Source organism: Cheilinus undulatus, linkage group 24 (assembly GCF_018320785.1).
Source record: "Cheilinus undulatus linkage group 24, ASM1832078v1, whole genome shotgun sequence".
Classification (NCBI taxonomy): domain Eukaryota; kingdom Metazoa; phylum Chordata; class Actinopteri; order Labriformes; family Labridae; genus Cheilinus; species Cheilinus undulatus.
Window position 1 is genome coordinate 11,623,653 of NC_054888.1, and position 22,576 is coordinate 11,646,228.

Genomic DNA, 22,576 nt, shown 5'->3' on the forward strand with positions numbered 1-22,576 from the left:
TTTATACAGAAGATCACTGATTGAATCTGTGATGGAGAGTAACAGTGTGTGTTAGAGTGTAAACTGATTATCAAGACTCCACTCAAAGAGAGCAGCTCCGTCTCCGACCTGCTCGTGCTGATAGTCCTGTGTTTTGCTGATGGTACTAGGTGTTAATGCAGTCAACTTGATCTCAATCCAATAGCATCTCAATACTGCTAAAAGGCCTGATGCTAGTTCATACTCATACTGTTAGCTCCGGGCAATTAACAGGCCTCTGTCTGGGCAACTCGATACACACTGAAGAGAGCAGAGAAGAAGAAAGCAGGATTTTGGATAAACATAACTCTTTCTAGCCTTTCCCTGAGTCACAGCAGCTTATTTGATTTTTCCTTTTATCCACTCTTCAACCCATCTTCACCTCCGTCTCTCCTCTCTCTCCCTCTATCTCCATCTATCTTCAGGTGTTATCTGTCCGTTTTAAGCGGAGGGCAATTAGACCGTCCGTCTCATTAATTATACATTGTTAAGCTCGTTAATTATTTACCTTAATTGCTGATTTAAGTTTCCCTTCCCTTGACACAAACAGCCACTGGGGGGGACTCACTCACATACACAGACACACAAAGAGGTCAGTCCCTCTCAGAGGTGACGAACGGATCGAGTTTCTCTGATCTTTTCTGCATTCCTTTGTTGTTTTTTGGCCTGAGTGTGAATATGCACAGAATGCGATTCTATACGGTGAATCAGAGCGCGCAGATCAATACGGCTGATTGAGTGTAAATGAAAAGTGTGCAGCAGTGACTTAAACAGAGTGTCACTGTGTTTCTGCGCATTGTTAACGAGGCTGCAGACGACAGGGAATACTCGTGTTTTTATTAGAGGAGGAAATCTCTAATTTGGATTGAGTTGAGTAATTGGCTAGAATAATTCTTTATCATGTCTTTAATAATTTCAGTTCCACAATCATAGTCAAATGCTTCATCTAAGCTGTAGCGAAGCAGCACACCCCTAGTAGCCTCTGTGGCTGTTCTTGATAACTACTGCCATGCTGCTATAATGCTCTGTAATCCAATGTAAACAACGGTGGGCTGATAGAATAGATAGAACCTCACAGGAAGTTTAGCACTATTTTTATCCAGAGAGAATTTAAAAATGTCAAGTGGTTGTATGCGCATATAACTGAAGCACTGAGTGACGATTTTAAGCAAAAGGAATGTTGATGTTAACCGTCAACGTTCGGCTGGTGGTGCTAGCACTGCGAATGCTAGCTACATTCTGTAAACCAGCCTTAATAGTGTGGGTTTACAGTTGGTGTAAAGAATTTGTTCACTTTACTTTCAACTAGTCTGCTGAAATAGATTAAATCTGTAGTAACAAGATGGGAAATCGCCACCTAGAAACATCCCTAGTTAGTATGATTATATTTTTATTGCTCCTTTTTGGGCTCAACCAACCTGTAAAAGAAGGCTCACAAGCTAGCCACTAACATGGTGGCTAAGATAAGTCTTGCTAGTGCATTTGTTTCCAACCAATCCAGGGCAAAGAGCTACAGCTGGGGGCTTGGCTTTATCTGTTCTCAGGTTTTAAAAATTAGACTTTTAAATTTTAACCAAAATAGTTATAGAACCAATACTAAAACACCAATACAGAGGTATTTCAGAAAGGATTCTATCAGTATTTACAATTAAAACGTATGAGAATTTTTGACAGCAATGCAGAACTTTTTTCTGTGGGTCCTTGAGGGGCTCAGCTCCTCTTTGATACAAGTCAGGAGGGCTTCAAGAACTAAAGGTTAGGAACCTCTGTGCTAATGGAACCATAATCTGGAGACAAACAAAAACAGGGTAGTGATACGCTTAAAGAAGCTAAAACTGTCATTGTATGTTGAGCATGCAAAAATATCTTGCAATGAATAACTAAAAGAAACTGGAGGATTTAAACCAAATTGTAAAGTATTAAAATGGCGATTCTCTGTATTTCTAACTAGCAAAGTTCACTTAGCTTCCCTGGTAGAATTATCAGTGACCCTTTAAACAAAGAAAGTCATTAATTGCATCATTAGTATCAATGTAACCACAAAATTAAAAAGCATTTCTTAAAATAAATCATTAAGAAAACTTAGGGATTTTTGTTCTGAGGACTGATATTTAGTCACAAATTGATGTCTTTTAAAACTGAAAAATGCATCAAATCTCCAGTGTTTTAATATACTGGGTCATTTAAAATTGACGCTAGCACAAAAACAAAATGTTCATCTTTGTTCCTTTACCCACAGCAGCATTCTAATTTGGATTTCTTAACAGGCTAACAGGTTAAGAATAAAACTTCATTCTATGGCATGAAAGCCAGTTAAGAGAAGGATAACAGTTCCTTTCTGTATTGGATCCAGCCTTACATAAAGTTAAAACAGGGTCAAAAGGTTCAGCTTCGTCTACATCCAGAACAAAATCACATTAAAGTTTTTGATCATTCTTAGTGATACTTTACTGTTTTTTTTTCTAGGAACTCTGTTTTGGCTCGTTACACATTTAGCCCTGCATGATTTAAGCAAAAAAATGCATATTTCCCTTAGAATTTACTTCCTATGATTCTAATTTTTTATAGTAGTGTAGATGCCAATAGTTGGAAAACATTCTTTTCTGCCTCAGACTCTTATCAGTTCCCCTTAATGGTCTCTTCAGTCCTTGTTCTCATTTCTTTTTGTCTGTGTGTTTGGACTTCATTCTGGCTTATCTGTGCAAACCTTTGGACTTAACCTTGACTTTGAGACTAGATCAAGACATCTTTATCAGGAACACACTGACCTTTTTGTGACATTTATTGCCCCCATCTAGTTCTCTTTTTCTTTTCTTTTCCTAATTCTTCTTGTTTTTGCTCTCTGCATTATTGTACAATATGCACTCAAAGAAGAAAAGCACTAACTGAGCTTTCTGTCTGTGTTTCTGTGCAGGTCAGCAGTCATCTCAAAGCTGTCTGTGAGCAAACACACCAATAGATGAAACAACGACAGCTTCTCACTGTAAATGAGAGTGACTTCTCGCTGTCAGTAACAAGGATTCATCCTGTTGTGATGCTGTAGGCTGACAGGAAATCACTGTTACTGTGGGCTAGAGCCACACACTCCCACACTGCTACAATAATAATTGTTTGGAGCTGCCCTCACTCTCCATTGTTTGTGTGTAAAGCTCTGTGATGTCAATTTAAATAAAGCAACAGCAAAATTTGAGTCTGTCTTTATTTGATTAAACATCAGCCTTTTTTACAGTGAACATGCAGAATGATTATTTGAATTTTAGGAGTGCCAAGACTGGATGATGAGGCGTTTTTACATCTGCATGGAGATTAGTGCATCATCAGCTTATACGCTTACATCTACAACTTTAACTGAGAAACCACCCAAACTTATCTTAAAACAACAGCTTTACATAAAAAAAGCTTTCTGAATGTTTGCATCTGCAGCAGAATAATGCCAAACAACAACAGAGAGACTAGAAGAAAGCATTGCATACCACCAAATATTCATTTCTGCACTCTCCCTGGATTAAGAAACCTGCATTCATCTCTGTAAAAATGAATATTAAATTCTTTAATGCCTAATTTATGGTCTTAAAAATACTGCACCCTTCTATTTTCTTTAGTGTGTTGTTGAGGGTTTGTTTAGAGGTGAGGAGAAGTATGGTATACTATACAACTAAAATGTCCATTGCTAAACTTCTTTGCAATTTAGAGCCACTAATGTACCTAATGAGCATGTATTTAGCCTCCAGAAGCTAGCCAAATTGTTTGTCTGGTATTGAAAAGTTGCAAATAAATAACCTTTTTTTCCAAATTGGACAGTAAGCAGGGGTTTTCTTTGGTTTCTTGTCCTCAGACACAACTGTGTTGAGAAATAGATGTGCAAAGCATTTTCTCCATGATAAAATACAAATAAAAAAAAGTAAAAGGCATGTTCTACATTAAATTTCTCACTGGTAGTAGTAGCCAGATAAATTAAAAAGCTCTAAATTTGCTGTAAAGTTAACACACTTAACTGTAAAGAGTCAGTGCCGCTGTCCATGGTGCTGAGGGTATAAGAGGTAGATATTTTCATGACTTGTACTCTATTTCAACTGGCGAGTGCTTCCACCTTTCACTCAGTGCACGCTAGGGCTGCCATGACACAAAAAAATAAACTTTTTAAAATAAAAAAATATTTTAAAAATACCTGTTTTGATACCAAAACAGCAAAATGAAAGTTCTCTGCTCCCTGGGCACCAGGTATTGGAATCTTCTTTCTTCTCAGATATAAAAAATCATGAGGAAATATAACAGCGCCAACATATTTTTATAATACAGACAGTGTGTAAGAGTTTGCTTTTAATTTCAGCAGGATTCATTCCTCTCCTACATACCTTTCTAATGTAAACGCTGTATTTTATAGAGCTTCTGCATTTCCGGATTGTGGTTCAGGCATTAAAAATGTTGACACCTGTAAGTGAGTGAAAATCCTTTCATCTTGATTGCATATACACGGCCCAGCTGACAAGAATAATCCATCCACCACACAAAACAGTCCTCATCTCTTCTTTTCTTCTTGTTTTACATGTCCATCGTTGACAGAGAAGCTTCAGAAGTTTCAGAAGAAGAAACTACTGACATGTCTGTGTGCCAGCAGGCTAAACTTTTGTTTTTGGAACACTGTGAAGTGATGTGTGTACTTGTGCTACATCACTAAATGAATGACTCTAATTGCCTTCAATTACACTCAACAGTCTCCTATCAGAGTGCTTTCTGTTGGCATGAGCTCACATCACAACTAGCCCTCTGCTTCAGACTAAATCACACAACCCCCTCCTGTTAGCCCACACTGGTTTGGTTTCACCCGGCTAGTTTGCAGACAGGGCCTGGTGTGTGTTTATTTACCTGCCATACACTCCTTTTACTGCACTAAGCCCTGGGGAACCTGTGCTCCAGCACACATACACCAGCACGGTCGAAGGCAGGCGTTTAGAAATGCACACAAAATTAAATACGGGCAAACCCTGCACCTAAACACTCTCTCTCTCCCATTTTCACACACACATTGTTAAAAGACACAATAAAACTCACACACGTGCACTTGCAGACCCCGCGAGGCCTCCCGTTAGCTCTCGGTTTAGACGTTTGGTCGTGACACGTAGGAGCAAAGGCGGCCCAGCGGAACCGACTACGGGCAAACACAAACAAATAACAGCAGCGAGATGCCAAAACAGCAACAGGAGAGCCGAGAGGAGGAGGAGAAACTCTCACAATCACTGAAGTACTGGTTTGTCCAGACAACAAAAGATCAAGTGAAGGGGTCATAGAAAGACTGAAGGAGCGGTGCCACACAGAAATGATATTTAAACCTTTAAATGTAGCTCTAAGGTGCAGAAAAAGGCTCGATTTGGTGGCTAACCTGCTGCTTTTCTTACTTTGATAGGTCAACCAACATCCAAGATGTAATGAATGTGGTAAAGAGAGTAAAGAATGAGTCAATGGTTGCTTTTTGGAGTCAAACCAGCAACCTGTGTAAAGCATCAGTACAAAAACACACCAATGTTGTTACACACCTAGATTGTAATACTCACCAGGGATTGGTGGAATAAACAAGCCGTGCGGCGCTCCGAGCAGAGCGTAGGGTATCACGGCCGTACAGAGATGGTTGAGAAGCGGCCCTGGAGATCTATGTGGACCCTCTCTGTCTCTTAAAGATTTCTGCTCATGTTTCCCTCCAGATGAAACTGATATTATCATACAGCAGTCCGTTCTGCTGCTCCCCATGGAGCCCTTTCCCTTAAACAACCCCCAGTAACAGTAAAATTACAGGTCAAAAAAAGGTGTACCTGTTTCCCAAAACACACAGGAGAATCAATAAAAGACAAAAAAGCAGATCTAGAGTGAGCTTTTTCTGTATTGTTTTACATCTGATCTGATGTTTTTAGTGCTTTCAGTGTGAAGGGACTGACAATTGTAGTCACTTGCACTTGAGCTCACGATGCTAGGCCAATGCAAGGCACCCTCATGACTGTTTATTCTCTAATATAAGATCAAATAGCTATATTTAATATTAAATATACTTAAGTTACATTTAATAGAATTCTAACTTCAGATTAATGATAACGTTTTAATGTAGGAATAAAGAAAAGTTAATTATGCATCTCCCGTCCCTACTATCAGGCTCCACACTGCCCCACGGATTAGGACTTCAGGAGTTTGTGGAGTGGAGCAACAGCTCATGCCATGAGCTGCATGTGAGTAAGACAAAAGAAATGGTGGTGACTTTGTCAAAGCAGCAGGGAGAGCTGGCTGCAGCATTTGTTGAGGAGTAGGAGTACCTGGGCACCAGCTTTGGCAGCCTGCTGGAATTCTCCTCCAACACCAAAGAGATTCTCAGGATATGCCACCAGCAGCAGCACCTCCTTAGGAAGCTCAATTCCTTTGAGGAAAGCAAAAACATCCTGCTCACCTTCTATTACTCTGTCATCAAAAGCATAACAACATTCTGCATAACCTGCTGGTTCCACTACGTCAGCCCCCAGAAGAGAAATCGGCTTCAAAGCACCATCAAAGTCTGCTCCAAAATCACTATACCACCCACTCTTTCAGCTGCTTAACACAACTGCCTCCCTTTTCAGATGCCCCTTACAGATCTTTCTCATATGAGGCAGTACCATATGGACCACTCCACAGTCACAGATTTACTCTGATGACCATTAAACAGCACTGCTTTAACTTTGCCTGTATATCAGTGTTAATTTTGGCAGCTATTTTAATTTGAGTCTTACTTTTAGTCTTTAAATGAAGTGTATTTTAGTTTTAGTCACATTTAAGTCCTCACATTTTAGTCTTAACTTTTAGTCCAAGCATTTATTTTCTTGCCTAAATATGAACATGGTAGAGTGTTCTTTGCATCCTGTCAAACCTGGGGTCCCTGCTTTCTACAGCTGAGAGGCAGAATAGCTACAGATGGATTGTTTTTGATAGATTTACCCACAGTGGAGAAATATCACAGATTTTGAATGTCTGACAAAAACTAAATTACATCTTAGTCTAGTTCTAGTCATCTTGACGAAAACGAAACGTAGTTTTTGTCAGTTCTAGTCATCACAGATCTATTTTTGTTAGTCTTTAGCTGAATCCCAATTCTCTCCTTAACCTTCAATTTTACCCTCAAGCTCAACCCTCAGTCTTAATTGCCCCTCAAAACCGAGTGCAAGGGCCATCTCGTGACTTAGAGATGGGACAGCCCTTAGTAGCAGTTACGATTTCAGACTGTAGAGGGCAGTAATGTGCCAAAACTGCGTAGTCCGTCGATTCAGAGGAAGAAGAAGAAGAACGTGAACGCGTTACTATTCAACCAAATAACATGTATAAACACCACAACCACAGACAAATTCAGCTGAAAGTCACCGTATAACACGGCCATTAGCTAATGCCAAACACCAGTTGTAACTCGTAGGCTTGTCCGTGACGTATCTAGTCAACTTAATATACCTCTGTTTATATTCTCATTTGTATTTGATTTCATTGAACTACAACCTTTTCTGTAGCTTGTATTTGTACATTTCACATTAACCTGTTTATAAATTTATTTCCAGTAGAACTTTTTCTTTCTTTGCACCACAACCATTCTGTCTTTAAACTTTTTAATGTAATTGCACAGCTTGCAATTTGTCTGCTTTTTGTAATGCTGCTTCTCTGTTTTATTTTAAATTGGATTCGAATTGAAAGTCCCTGGCCTGACTTCGTGTTCTTATTTTGATTTCATGCCATTTTGAGGCCGATCACTAGATTACACTCCTCTAAGAATATACCTTAAAAATAACATCTTAGAGCTACCTAACAACTTAATTAAAGACTTGTCTGCTGTGATGCCAAACAGTTCAGACTTTGCGAACAAAGTCCATTCAATCAGTTATCAGATAATCAAACCAGATTTAGCTTGTTAGCAAGAAAAGGCAGACAACATCTGGTTCATACCAAGACATAATCACATTAAATGGCATGTAACCACAGCAGAGGGCTGCAGGACGGTGGTTTAGCATCCAGAAAGACACTTCAACATATAAAGGCTATACTTGTTAGAACTTTTTAAATATATAATTATCTTAGGCTAATTATGCCTTTAAAAGCCTAACAACATAAATCTAGAGAGGAGTGAGGGGTTACTGTATTACTGTCCTTTTTTTCCTTTCAGAAGTTCAGACAGGGAACCAGATGGAAATTTTTCTGACAAAGACCTAGAGAATTATATTTGAGGAAAGATCCTAAAGTAGTTTAAAAATGTAAAGTACAGTAACAAGATTTCCCATCTGTTTCTTTAATGAAGGCTTACTGTAAGTTATAATTGTATAAAAGACGTTTGGAGACTGGAGGACTCCCTCTGTCTCTATCGCCCTCTTTGTCCTTCATCTTCTTTTACTCCATTCTTTTAAAACAAACACAGTCTCCCCCTCTCAGCATGACTGTGTGTGTGTAGTTTTGATCTTTTTACATTGGTATTAAAGCAGAGCTGCGTCTCCTCTCTCTCCTCTGGCAGACTGGGACTCTAAGTGTATTGTTGCCCTGGAGAGTATTGTTTTCTGGAAAATGACTCACTTATACAAAAATTATCCATCAGGATAATCACATAATGAAGATTGTGCTAACACTCAGAGTGGCTTTAATGCATCTTAAGACAATTATGAATCAATTATAATAATGACAACATTAACGTATTATTAAAGGATTAGTGTGTGTTTTCTTGAAGTTCTGCTGAGTGTAATCAGAACCTGTTCATCAATCTGTCTTCCTCAGGTGAAACCAGACCACGTGATCATTTCAGTCTAGAGTAAGAGGGAGACGATACTTCCTGGCTATCATATCATCGTGGCGACCCACTATAATTAGAGCTATCAGAGGAAGCCTTTGCCTGACCAGATCTATAATCCAAACTCTACAGATTAGTCATTTTAAAGGCAGAGTCAGCAGCATGGGACAGCCAATAAGAATCAACAAAGACTGAGGAGAGCTTTATAAGTCTGCTCATCTGAAGAAGAGAGTTCATTAATTTTAACTCAGGAATACATATAGTTTTGGAAATGCACGTGTATTTGCAATCCAGTGCATCTTTAGGGATGCCACCGAGATCACCACCACATAAAACCTTAATCAGAGTTGCATAAAATGAAAATATTTAAATACAATGTAAGTAAATTTGTCTATTATTGCACCACTTTTAAAAAAAAGCAATGTAAAGAGGCTCAAAAGCTTGTTTCATTAAGTATTTTCCCTGCTTTTTTGACACTGGGTTCAGTGGAGAACAAAAATGGTAGGGAAGGTGGTGAAATTTGATTTTAAAAGTAGCAGAAATGGGTTAGAAATGCCAAAAATTAGATAAAAGTGACAAAAAAATAACCAAGATATGGCAAAAATGAGTTAAAGTGGCAAAAATGTGGTAATTTAAAAGTGGCTGAAATGGTGTTAAAGAGGCAAAAATTTGGTGAAATGGGATGAAAACTGATATAAACTGGAAAAAAGGTTAGCTGAGGCAGAAATAGTCAGAAACTGGCAAAAATTGGCATATATTGTAAAATGTGGCCTAAAAAGTGGTAAAAGGGGTTAATAGTGGCAATAGTGTGTCAACAAAGCTAACAATAGGCAAGAGAGTGGCGAGATTTGGTTTAGAAGTGGCAAAAGCAGGCAGAAAAAAAGAGGTGGAAAAGGTTTAACATGGACAAAATGGGTTTTAAGTTGCAAAAATGTGTTAAAATTGGTAGGAAAAAGTAAAGAAAACAGGTTAAAATTTGGCAAAATTGGTGTAAAGTGGCAACAGTGTAATTCAAAAATGTGCTTAGTTTTTTTAAGGCATCTGGAGACCCCCTCTCAGTCTCTCGCGACCCCAAATGGGGTCCCGACCCCAACATTGAGAATCCCTGGTTTAAGGTAAGAATCCGGGTAAAATGTTGAAGTTGACTCTCTGGACAACATGAAGTGCCATTTGTACTTATTAGTTTCACTTTCTAGTAAGACGACAAAGCACATATAACTGCATCATCAGCATAAAAATGAAAGTGCTACTGCATTAATTATTAATACTAAAAAAAACGAGCCCAAAATGGAACCTTGTGGGACACCATTCTCAGGGATCACCAGGAGAGGATAAAAATGATGTATGCCGTTGATCACAGCAACTTTTGTGAGATGGCTTCTAGGTAAATGTAGGTCTAATAATGAGTCTACAGCAGGCATCATGATGACTAGGCCTGTAGTCAACCAGAGAAAAACTTGGTCGACCAAAATCGCACCAAGGCACCAACCAATTGATTGGTCGTTCAGGTAAAAAAAAAAAAAATAATAATAATAATAACAATAATAATAATAATTAAAATAAATAAATAAAAATAAAATTAACTCACTGGGGGCCAGTTTAATCCATACAGGTTTCTTACTGCACCTGTTTGGTAGTCTAAATGATCCTAAAATGAACATAACAAGCCTTTTGAAGCATTAATACATTTTTTAGGCTCATCACGTCATACTAAAAAAAATAATTAACTGAGAGGCAATCAGCGTGCAACCTGCATTGATCACAGGATCTCCTTGATCCCAGCGCGCTAACGCTTCAAACTCCAGACAGTGATCTGGATCACTCCCAAAATCTATTCAGTTCTTCCTTATGCCATCTCTGACATTTCCGGAAAATTTCATCAAAATCCATCCATGACTTTTTGAGTTATGTTGCTAACAAACAAACTAACAAGAAAATATGTCATGTCATATCTCACTCTTGGCTTCAGACGTACAATAGTGGGTATGAAAGAGAGCAGAAATCCTTCCTTTCACCTCATCCTAACTGTATGTGTTTGTCTGTGTAAACTGGTCTATGTTTTGATGTGTTCGGAAAGGAGTGAGGGGACTTAGAAATATTTTAATCTGCCAAAGTGGGGGCAGACAGAAAAGGTTTGGTAGCAACTGCATGAAATTAAGAAATAAATGCTATTAATCATGACATGTATATAAATAATTGGCTAATTTGCAGACAAGTTTGAGCATCGAGTTGCTAGCAAGAGCCAGGAAATGATCAGCATAGCTTATAGTCAAGGATTTCCCTGGAGTCTTGATGCTAACTTCAGGCTGAGCTCATGCTTTTGCATTTAGCCTGTCTTTAGCATTCCTGCCATGCTAAGGAAGTCCAATGTGGTTTCTATTTTAATATTAAACATCATATCTGTCTGGTCAAAATCAAAACTAGGCATAGACTTTTGTTCATCTTTTCAAAACACAACACTGTTTATGCATGTCATTTCATTTGCATTAGTTGCATAGTTGTCTCAAAATTGCTACTACGAGAGAAGGGAAAGGGAGGATTAAAGCACAAACACTAAAGTAGAGGTGAAATAAACAGGGAAAAAAGAGAGGAAAAAAAAACTTAGAAGGGGAAACTGAGGAGAGGAGGTTACATCTCCCTCTTGTCTTGTCACCAGACACCAGAGTGGATTGCAGCAAACTGGACTTTAATTACAGCAGAGAAATGACACTTGATCTACTGGGATCAGGTCACATCAGAGAGGAGAGAGAGAGAGAGAAAGAGCTACGGTGAAAGGGAAACAAAGGAGGACAAAATGATGTAAGAGAGGTGACAAAAAGAGTGATGAGAACAAAAAAGAAGGAGAGTGAGGTCAGAATTAAGATGGCAGAAGGAAACGGAGGAGGAAATATGAGGGGGAAAGTGGAGAAGAAGGAGAGGTGAGTTGAGGTGAAAGAATGAGGCAGTGGAGGAGAGAAAGAGAGGAAATTAAGTGTTACAAGAAGGAAAGAGGGGTGAAATATTAAGACGGAAGGGTAAAAAATGAAACCACATTGTTACTCAAATCAAAAAAGGAGGAAATGTTCGGGGTAAAGGGGAGCAAAGTGAGGATTGGTGAACTGCATGATCATTGAGTGTTAAGCAAACATTCCTGTCCCGTGCCTTGTAGTATGTGCATGTGTGTGATTGATGCTCCAGCAGAGTGCAGTGGTTAGCATTAAAGCCTAGCCTCTCGGGTTCTGCTGGTGTCGATATCAGCAGCATCACAGGAGACGATCAGCGAGCTGTCCTGCTGCATCACTGTCACACACTACAACCAGGATCTTCTAACCAGTGTTTGTACATCGGTTCTTACGGATAGTTTTACAGTAAAATCAGTTCAGGTATTAAAATTCATGTGGTGATCGACTTGTGCAGAAATGTTGCAGGCGTGGTCACATATTGTTGCAGCCTGCAATGCCAGTGAAAACTTAAAGCTTAAGATTTAAAAGTTAAGGAGGGCATCTGTTGCTCCATAGTGATAGTAGGCCAGTGTTGGAAATAGTCATGTCTTGATTGTGATCAATCGCCTTTCTTTTAGACTTGAAATTCCACCAATTTACACTCGAAACTTTTGGTTTCATTAGGTTTTGTGGACAGTCTTGAATTTAGGAGATTAACCTCTTGATCAAATACAGAATCTTTTAAAAGAAAGAAGTGACTTCAGGTAGATCAAAGATCATAACATGGACCTAACCATGGAAAAATGAACTTGCTATGGATTGAAAAGGAAACAAGGGAGCAGTAAAAGGTGCAGGTGACCTTTGACTCTCCAATCAGCTGTTTGTTTAAACAGATCAGTGAGGATGAGGAGCAGACGCACAGACATCAGTGCACGCTGAACGCACTGCAATTAATAGAGACCATCAGTCTGTTAAGAGACTACGGTCTGCATTATTGTTTACACCCTAAAACTGAATTGCATTATAACAGATGGTCAATTTAAGCATGTTGATGCATCATCAGAAGTTGTTCAGAAGATATTAAAATAAAAATAGAGCATCATTTTAAAAATCTAGTGTAAAATTATGCGATTAGATGCTTTTCATGCTGCCATATCTGACATGTACCTGACATGTCTTTTGACTCTTTGATGCCTTTAGGCAGGGATGTCAAACTCAATCACAGCAGGGGCCGAATTCTGAATTTGGGTCCAACCTGAGGGCCAAGAAGGGTCGACATTTAACCATAAACTGTCAACCTCATTTTCACCAGAAATGGATTATGGTGGAAAAAACCTAATAAATGGATGATAAAGGATTTTGAAATTGAAAAAGGTCAAAATAATAGGTTTAAAGGCTCAAAGTCTGAGATAAAAATTCAAACTAATTAGCTCAAAAGGTTCAAAACGTGGCATTTAAAGTCAAAATAATGTTTTTAAAAGGCAAATAAATGAAATATAAAGTTGAAATCATAAATCTTAAGAGTCAAAACATAAGATAAGTTCAAAATCATTGGTTTAAAACGTCAAAGCGTGAGGAAAAACATTTACATTTTTAAATTTAAAGTTCAAAATATTACTTAGAATTTAAAATTGAGGATCTAAAAGTTCAGATTATGGGATAAAAGTCAAAGTAAGGAGCTAAAAAGGTCAAAACATGAGAGAAAAAATCATAATCATGAGTTTAAAATGTCAAAATATTACTTAAAAAGATTTAAACGGTGGATCTAAAATGTTAAAATATACGATAAAAAGTCAAAATTGTGAATTAAAAAGGTTAACGTATGAAATAAAAGTCAAAACCATGACTTTGCGTCATAACTGTGAGGTGCAAAATTAATAATATGAAATGAGAACAAATGTATTTTACCACATTCCTGACTTTTGATCTAATTATTTCAACTTTTTCTGATTTTTATGACTTAATGAGGATATTTTAGATCATCATGGTTAAGTTTACATTTTTATACTGGAGGAAATCTGCAGACCTCGAAACAGTGGGCCAGTTACAATAAAGATATGGTATGAGTAACTTTTCCACGGGTCGCTTTTAATGGTTAGTATCCAGGCCTGATCCAGCCCCAGGCCATAGGCCAAGTTGAGTCAGTCTTTGGTTTGAGCAAAGAATCCAGTCTCTAGCATGTCACCATTACACAAAGACTGTCTCTTTAGTAGAGAGTGGATTAAAATCGAACTCTTACTTACTGAAAAACAGATCTTCACACCTAAAACTGTGGTTCAAAAGATTTAAAAAGGAGTGAAGGATGTTGCAGCCCTTACAAGCAGCTGAAATCTCTGTAATGTCTGTCCTCTAACCATCACACCACAGTGGTTTCCCATACATTACAGTACGTACATCATCATCATCATAATGAAGAATCCACAGAAATGATCAGTCTGCCTCTGTTTCACCTCCTCTCTCTCTCTTCCGCTATCATCCATCTCTATCTGGCTCGCCCTCCTCCTCTCTCCCTCTGTTTGTGTCCTTTGCCCACTGCGGTGGTCTCTGGTTTCCTTAATGGTTCCCAAGATGCATTGTGGCTTTGTGGGAGCGGTAAGGCGCAGGGGAATGTGTGCGTGTGAGCGTGAGGGTGTGTGTCTGTGTGTGTGCGTGTGGGCAGCAGTGAGAGGTGATGCGGTCATTTCGACACATGAGAGGTTTTCCATCAGCAGCTGGAGGCCGAGCGAGCTGCTTCAAAGGCACTTACACACACGCTGACGCTCACACACACACATTTCCGTCACCCAAGAGAAGCACGGACACACTCAAACAGAGGAAATTCACACATTATGTACATTAGAGTCTCAAAGTGCCCCGTGATGTTACACTGTATTCAAAATCCATCAGAGAAGAGGCCATTTGCTTTTTATGTTTTCTCTTCTAATGTGAGCTGATTTGATGTTTTACTGTTAGCTGGACTGTTAGCCGGGAATGGCTGCATTTGTGATTACTTTCTATGATGTTATCTTAATATAACAAGCTGATATTCAGACATTTCTACACTACAAAAGGCTGTTCCTCTGAAAATGAGATCATTTGTCACAAAGCAATGTATAGGCATGATGTTACTATGGATTTGCACCTCAAATAATACTGTAAGAATGTCATTTTTAGCACTGTTTGATCTGCTAGCCCTGTAAAAACCTTAAACTAGGGAAAAAATTCAATTGAAACAGAGACTACAGCTTGTAAAGTGCTCTGTAACTGGACAGGAAGTGAAGTGATTACTTATACTTTCTTTAGAATTGTTTCAGCACCAAAAGTTACCTTAGTATCTGGGCAACAGTGGTAAAATTTGTCCATAAGAAGTATAGATATCTTAGTCAGAGTGCAACTGCGCTTGCAAAGCATTTCTGTGTTTATATGTGCAGAAAGTGAGTGAAACTGCTGCCATGTAATGATGGTGATGACAGGAAACATGCATGGAAGCATTTTTATCAAAGGGATTCCCCCTCATAAAGGAATCATACAGCCAACTGTTACACAATATTATGATGAAAGAGGTACAGAAAATACTAGCATGTGCACATCACTGCATGTAAAGTAGTTTTAAGACGGACTGATTGTGCAGTAACAAAAAAAAACACTTTTTATCAAGTAATAGTAAGAGTTATTGCACTGTAAATCATGTAAAGTCTCCTCTAGTTGCAGCAGTGTAAACACACAGGCTTTCAGGAGGTTTCAGAGTAGCCTCTCAAAGGCTGCATGTCGCTACTCATTTTTTCAGGAATCTTAAGCCTTAACTGGGCTTAAGACTTCCTTTTTGTCACCATGGTATCAAAACAGGTATCAGTACTGTTTGATTTAATTGATGAGTGTCATATCCAAGTTAAAATCTGCCCTGTAACGCAGGCTTTACCTCCAACGCCACAAGCCAATCACATTTCTCCCAGCTAGACAATGCACTTAGATATCCAGCTGGTGTATCTGCACAAAAGCATTAGCAACTAGAAAAGCACTCAGAGAGTTCAGACCTCCATCATCAGCCCTATCTCCCAATAGTGAAGAATCCTTTAAAAACATTCCTGGATCCAGACGGTGATCCAGATCACTCCCAAAATCTAATTCGCAGCTTACTCCCTCCCCTTTGGGGTGGAGACACGGTGAGGCAGAGCATTGGCTTTGCTATGTGTGGAAGTCATGGCAGAGGATGAATATTCCTCTATTCCTCCCAGCACTGCGAGTATTCTCGCTACAATTCGCTGTCTTTCTCTCTGTTATGCTCTGACTCGTCTCCTCGACCGGGCATGTGTCTTTGAAACTCTATGAACTCCCAAACTTTGAATAAGTTACTCATGTCTGCCATCTACTGGTGTAAAGTGGTGACTGTGCAGACCTCTGCCATTAGCCCTATCTCCCAAAAGCACAGAATTCTTAAAAAAAATTCCTGGATCCAGACGGTGACCCGGATCAGTTACAAAATCTAATCAGTTCTTCCTTATGCCATTTCTGACATTTCCTGAAAATTTCATGAAAATCCGTCCATGATTTTTGAGTTTTGTTGCTAACAAACAAACGAGCAAACGAACAAACCCACCCGATCACATAACCTCCTTGGCGGAGGTAATGATGATTTTCTATTACTGTGTCATTCAAAACCAATATGCTCAGCCCAAATAGGCTTACAAGACACCAATATGAATACAAATAGACCAGAAACCAAACGCAGACACTTGATGGAATAATACTTACAAAACGAAGAGGCCACATTGAAAGTAAACAACCACCCCATCCAGTCGTCCTATTGCTCCAAAATATTTCAGGTTTTTTTACAAACATTTCATTCATCAGAGGTGATCTGAACTCATCATAGAAAGGACAATATAAAAGAAAATAAGATTCATTCTGGACTTCTAAATCACAAAGTTCACATAGTCTTTGCTTCTCTGGTATGTTTCTGAATCTGCTGACAGAAGAAAGATTCTAAACTGAAGAATTAAAGATCTCAAGACTTCTTGTTAGGTTAGCTTCAGCATCAGATTCAGTACCATAATCATGCTTGATTTAAATATATGGCCTCACTTAATCAAGGCAACGTTTAACCATTTCTCTTCAAATCTAGATAGCAACGTCTTTCCAATAGTGTTAACGCTGCATGGCCAATTATTTCTAAGTATATTATAACTTAGCTTCACCCAATACAGCACAAGCTCTGCAGCCTATGGAGAACTATATACTTGGAAAAATGGTCAAACAATGTGCATGTGGAAAAGAACAATAAAATGAGGCATCCTGGGGGCTGAAGAACTTCAAATAAAGGCAGAGGAGTGTCTCCTTTGGATTGCATGGTCTGAATATTTTGGGTTAATGTGTCTTTAAGTGTAATTTGTGACTTGTAGAGGTGCCTGTTGGATGATTTTTTCAAAGCTCTATGTTTTAAAGCACATACAGTGCATGAATTGCATCCCAGTAATGTTAACCTCATTCAGCCTCACCATGGACTCTCCATTCTCTCAAAAGGCCCCAAATGTCCCAGACTGCCACGCATCAGCTCACTGTCAGTGCCTGTCAAAGCGCAGCAGTTTTCCCCCCTAAATGTTTTATGAAAATTATACAGATTCAGCGTTATCTCAGTGTCTTCACAGTCCAACGTGTTAGGATGTGTGTGTTCGTGATGCAGCTCGATATGTTTGCTCAAACTAATTAAAGGCGAGTCGTCAGCGGTGGCGTCGATGGATGTGTTTTTAATGATGTGAGTGGAGGTGAATATGCAAAACGCCAGCAGAGCGAGGATTTCACGGCGACAACTTGATTACCTGATTGATTTTTATCCAAAGTGGCGTCAAATATGAATAAATATTCACATATTAGTATGTGAGGGAGAAAATGTGCGATGTGTAGTGGAAGTCAGAGAGATGCAAAGGTGTGTGCAATGATCCATGTTAATAATCTTATTATTCTATCCTATCTTTGTGAGGACCAGGACAAGTTTTACACAAAGTTTTTTCATATGACTGGACTTTTTCTTGCCCTTTTTTTCCTTTTTACTAACTTCTAATTTGTTTTGTATCATCTGAATATAGTTTTAGTTGGCATATTCTGCACTAGACTTAATTTAAATTGCTTTAAATATTTGCTTTACTTTAAATTTCTCATTTGAAAAGAACTGTGTTCAGCTGCAGCCTTTTGTGAGACTTCTAAAGATGAATTCATACTGTATATCAGAAGTAAAATGCATCAGTTTGCTTGAGTTAGAATGAAATTTGATTTTGTTTTTATCAGATGTGGCTGTGTCTTTTCTTCCTCATTCACACTCCACTTCTCAAAGCCCTGGGAGGAAGTGCGCAAAGACTGTGTGCATTTGTGTGTATTATGGTTAATCTTGTGGTTGTGGTGAGAAGCAGCTGTTCTGTGTAAACTTCTACTTCTGCAAATGATGTTTGATAGCTTCATACCGTTGAATTCATGCATATGTGGGTGGGTTAAAGTGCATACAGGACGTATGCTTGAAAAGGCTGTGTGATACATTCACAGTTATGTTTTATATGTCAAATCTTAAATGTTTTTTAAGTGTCAACCAGTTGTTTCCTTCCCTCATCCATCCTCTCTCTCTCTCCCTCCCTCTCTTGGTCAGCCTCCCCACTCCCAACCCCCTTCCTTGTAATCTGACGCTGAAATATGTATCTAAGGATATTTAATAAATTATGTATCTGTTATTTACTAATGGCCCTATCGACTGCAGAGCCTGCCTGATAGGGTGACAGAAAGAGAGAGAGGGGAGGGGAGATAGCAAACAGTGAAAACAGGAGAAAGCGATGAAACAGAGAGAGAGAGAGGGGAACTTTAAAAGGGTTTCAGTCGTCTCTGGGGGAGGACAGAGTGATGCCATCAGTCTCCCTCCTCTACGTGGAGATCACTTTTTGTCACATTTGAAGACAAAATGTGCTTCACTGGATAACACCACAGGCAGCTGCTTTAACTTGTTAGACTGTCAGGACGGAGTGTAATACAGTATTCTGTGGATTTTTAAAAAAACTGGAAGCATCAACAATTATTCACTGTTCCAAAACTTTTGGAGGGAAATGTATATCAGCTCATCAAATGAAGAATTTCTGAGTTTCCATAGACTCTAAAATGAAGAGAGCTTTCTTTATGTCACCAACAGAATAAAGTTAAAGTTAGACCAATGTTACTCAATCCTGCTCAACCAAAGAGCCAAATTATTGAAAAATACCATTGCAAGAGTCACAATCTAAGTGGTAAAAAGTGGCAAAAATGACTTAAGTAGCATTAAAAAAAATTAAGGTGGCAAAAATCGTCAAAAAGCAGCAAAAATGTGTGAAGAGGTGAAAATGGGGAGAAAAGTGAAAGAAGGTTCAGAAAATAGCAAAAATGGGGGAGTAGTGACAAAAAAATGAGTTACAGGTGGCAAAAATGGTCCAAAAGTGGCAAAAATGTTGCAAAAAATGAGTGGAAATGGGCTAAAATGAGCAAAAAGCAGTGAAGAGTGGCAAAAATGGGGGAAAAAATGGGAAAGAAGTGGTATTTAATGGCAAAAGGTAGCTTAAATGGGTGAAACATGGCAAAAAATGGGAAAAAATGGGATGAAAGTGGCAACAATTGGAAAAAAAGTTGCAAATAGAAGTGGCAATAATGGGCAAAAAATAGAAAACAATTAGTATATAATGGTAGCTCTAATGGCAGAAAGTGGAAAAAAAATTGTGAAAAAGGGCAAAAAAGTTTCCCACTACTATTTTCTGGAGGAATAATATTCAAAATTAAGACATCAAAGAGCCACAAATAGTCACAAAAGAGCCACTCAGTATCACTGAGTTAGACTCACCTAGGGCAAAAAAATGTTATAAAACTCACAAAATGAGTGTCTGACCCTTAAAGTTGCACCATACTCCAACTAGAAGTGCTGAATAACGTGCAATGTGTGGTGACAGCATAAGGCACTGCAAAATTCAGAGTTTAGGCCACAGTTCCAGTCTCTGTTTCTTCATCTAAAAAGATGGCTGCTGCTTATATTGTTGACTAAAAATACCAGCAAGTGCCAAGACACATTACTGCAAGTGTGTACAGCTGCCAATGTCACATGCTGCATGAGACTGAGTATGGCTGAAAATTCATCCCATTTGTTGAGTACTGTAAACAGCTTCACTGCACTGACAGGGTTTGGCACCACTCATTAAATGCTTTTTTTCTAGCTAGGTCATAATCATGCATTTAAAGAAAACAGGAAGTACTATACTGTTGGTGTAGCCATTACTGTTGCACAGCCATAAGTCAGCCTAAGCTACATCTTTAGAGCATACAGCAGCAGAAACATTACAAAAACAACTACTTTACCTGTACAGGGGTACAAATGCACCTATAATATCATCACCAAACAACTAATTAACTTCTTAAAGTAGCTTACAATACACAGATGCAGCTGTAGTAATTAAATACAACAGCTAAACTGAAACCTCAACTTGATCAGTGCTTTCTGTGAATTGCAAAAGCCCAAGAAACCACTAAATTTCCCTTTTTTTAATGCAGTTTGTCATCATATCTTCCAGCAGCATCACCCTTTAAAAATATAAACGATTAAAAAAATGCAGCTCCAGCTAAAGATGGAGTCTATGTGTCTCCTCTGAGTATGTGCGTGTCAGTATTTCTTATCAGCATTGGATTCAAAACTCTGTGGCACCGTACTCGGGATCAATCGGCCTAGACCAGCAGACGCAGAGTTTGTGTGATGGTGTGTGTCTGTTTGATTCTATGTGTGTGTATTCAAGTGTGTGTTTGCATACCAAGCTATTCTTTAAAAGTGTTTGTGTGTCCATGGTGGAGCCAGTATGTGACCAGATAATGTTGCATATCCAGTTGTAGAGAACTCAACCAATACAAGGCTCAAGTGCATGACAAGACTTATCTGTGTGTGTGTGTGTGTGGGTGTGTGTGTTGGTCAATATATTTGATTGTTCCAGTAGCTGTATTAGTGGAAAAACAACAGTGCTGAATTTATTTGAGGGGCAGCAGACAGGGAGACGTGCTGTCTGTGGCTGCACACACAAACACAATCGCTGAACCACACATGCGCTTGTGTTGTTTTGTTGTTTGCCTTTCAGCTTGCATCATATAACTGTCAGAGTTCACAATAGGCACAGAGCAACTCCTCTCTGCTACACAAACAGCCTCTGAGTTATTTTCTTCTTCCTGTGTGAACCTGCGATCTGTGTGAACATCTGCCATGTCGCCTACTGAGTGCAAATATAGATATGTGACAAATATTCAAAAAACAGAAGCAACCTCAACTGCTGATGTGAGCAGAAGTCAATGCAATTTATGTGAGAGTTCAAGTTAGGCAACAATCGAGTACTGACAAAGACTTTAATGCTTGTTCAAGGGAATCAAGTCTGTTAATGGTTAAATATGAGTGAAGATCTGCATTTAAAGTGCCGTATCAAATAAAACTCCACTTGAATAATGAGAACTTTCCTTTCTGCTGTATAGATCAAAATGTTAAAAATCACAAAGCTTGGTCTCAAGGGTGCAACCAAACCTGACTAAGGTCCTTCGCCTCTCCTCCAAAGGCTTCTTCAGTTCAGTTCTTGGATCAAGCTTTGGATGACCATGGCCTGGATGAATAAGAACCTACACAAACAGGATCAAGGAAAGGTAGGAGAAGGTGAATGGAGGACAATGTTAGCTTCAAGGTTCACTGTTGAATATGTATTCAGGACGAAGTAAAGTTTAAAAATAAGAGTTTTTGGACATTTTGAACTGATTTGGAAACCTAGAAATTAGCATTAGTGATTCTTGTGTGAATCAGTTTACTCCAAGACCTCTAGTTTGTATAAGCCCGAACATTGGTGATTAGTAATCTGAATCTTACTTTGACTTATTTTCCAGCTTTCTACACACTTTTAAAGATCAAATTTAAGATGTTTTAAGACCCTAACTGAAAATTAACATAATTTTTTGTGCAGCGTAAGGTCAGAAATGAAAAACATGCATGATTCTTCGCTATACTAGGCTAGCACTGAATTCGCTAATTCAATTCATTGTTTTTTGAAATGTCAAATAGTGAGGAAACACCTAAATTAGATGACTTAAGACACATTTAATGCCTTTATTAATTATTGTGCTGTACAGCATTGGTTCTTAACTCTACCGGTCTCAGGACCCACCAGTCTGTCTTACGACAGATCATGACCCAAGTTTCTAAAAAGTTCTGCATATTTAGTTGATGAATATGTTGCAGTTTGGAGCATGACTGGACAAAAGCACCTGATATAAAAACAAAAGGGATAAAACTCACTAATTTTCTACTCTCTTTCCCCACCATTATGTGTCAATTTTGGCCAATTTTCCAGAGAACTTTATTATCGTGGGAAAAGCAGCCATTTATCGCGAGAAGTGGAGATAAATTAGTTGAAATATCATTTGAACATTCAGATTTACCCAATTTCACAGTAAAACAGGGTAAAATAAAAGGTATCGATGCACATCCCATAAGGACTTTAAGACTTTTGCCACCATTTCTTTTTCAGAGACCTAGTCATGACCCACTGAAAACTGCTCCATCAGTGGGTCCCGACCTACCAATTGAGAACATATAGTGATATTTATCATGACACATCTCAGTAATAATAATAAACAATTCAAAAAAGAGTGATGAAAATCAAATAAGTTTTGCAGGAAAACAAAGACTGAATGAAGGTGTGTCTTTTAAAAAAGGCTTCTAAAATGTAAGACCTAATACTATTGAAAATCAAAGTTGTAAGACATTTTATAATAATAATATCTTGAATTTATATAGCGCCTTTCAAGAAACCCAAGGACGCTTTACAGGAACACATAGACATGGGCAAACTATGTGAGGGGTAGGATGAGT

At 38.6% G+C, this 22,576-nt stretch overlaps 1 long non-coding RNA gene across 3 annotated transcripts in view; it reads right to left on the reverse strand.

The window, feature by feature from the left end:
* The window catches only part of LOC121506182, a 91,427-nt gene that overhangs the window by 25,009 nt on the left and 43,842 nt on the right, over positions 1-22,576 (reverse strand). For all 3 annotated transcript variants that reach the window (XR_005991622.1, XR_005991621.1, XR_005991623.1), the window contains one exon: positions 21,242-21,333. This is a non-coding gene — a long non-coding RNA (uncharacterized LOC121506182). The remainder of the gene's footprint in view (positions 1-21,241; positions 21,334-22,576) is intronic.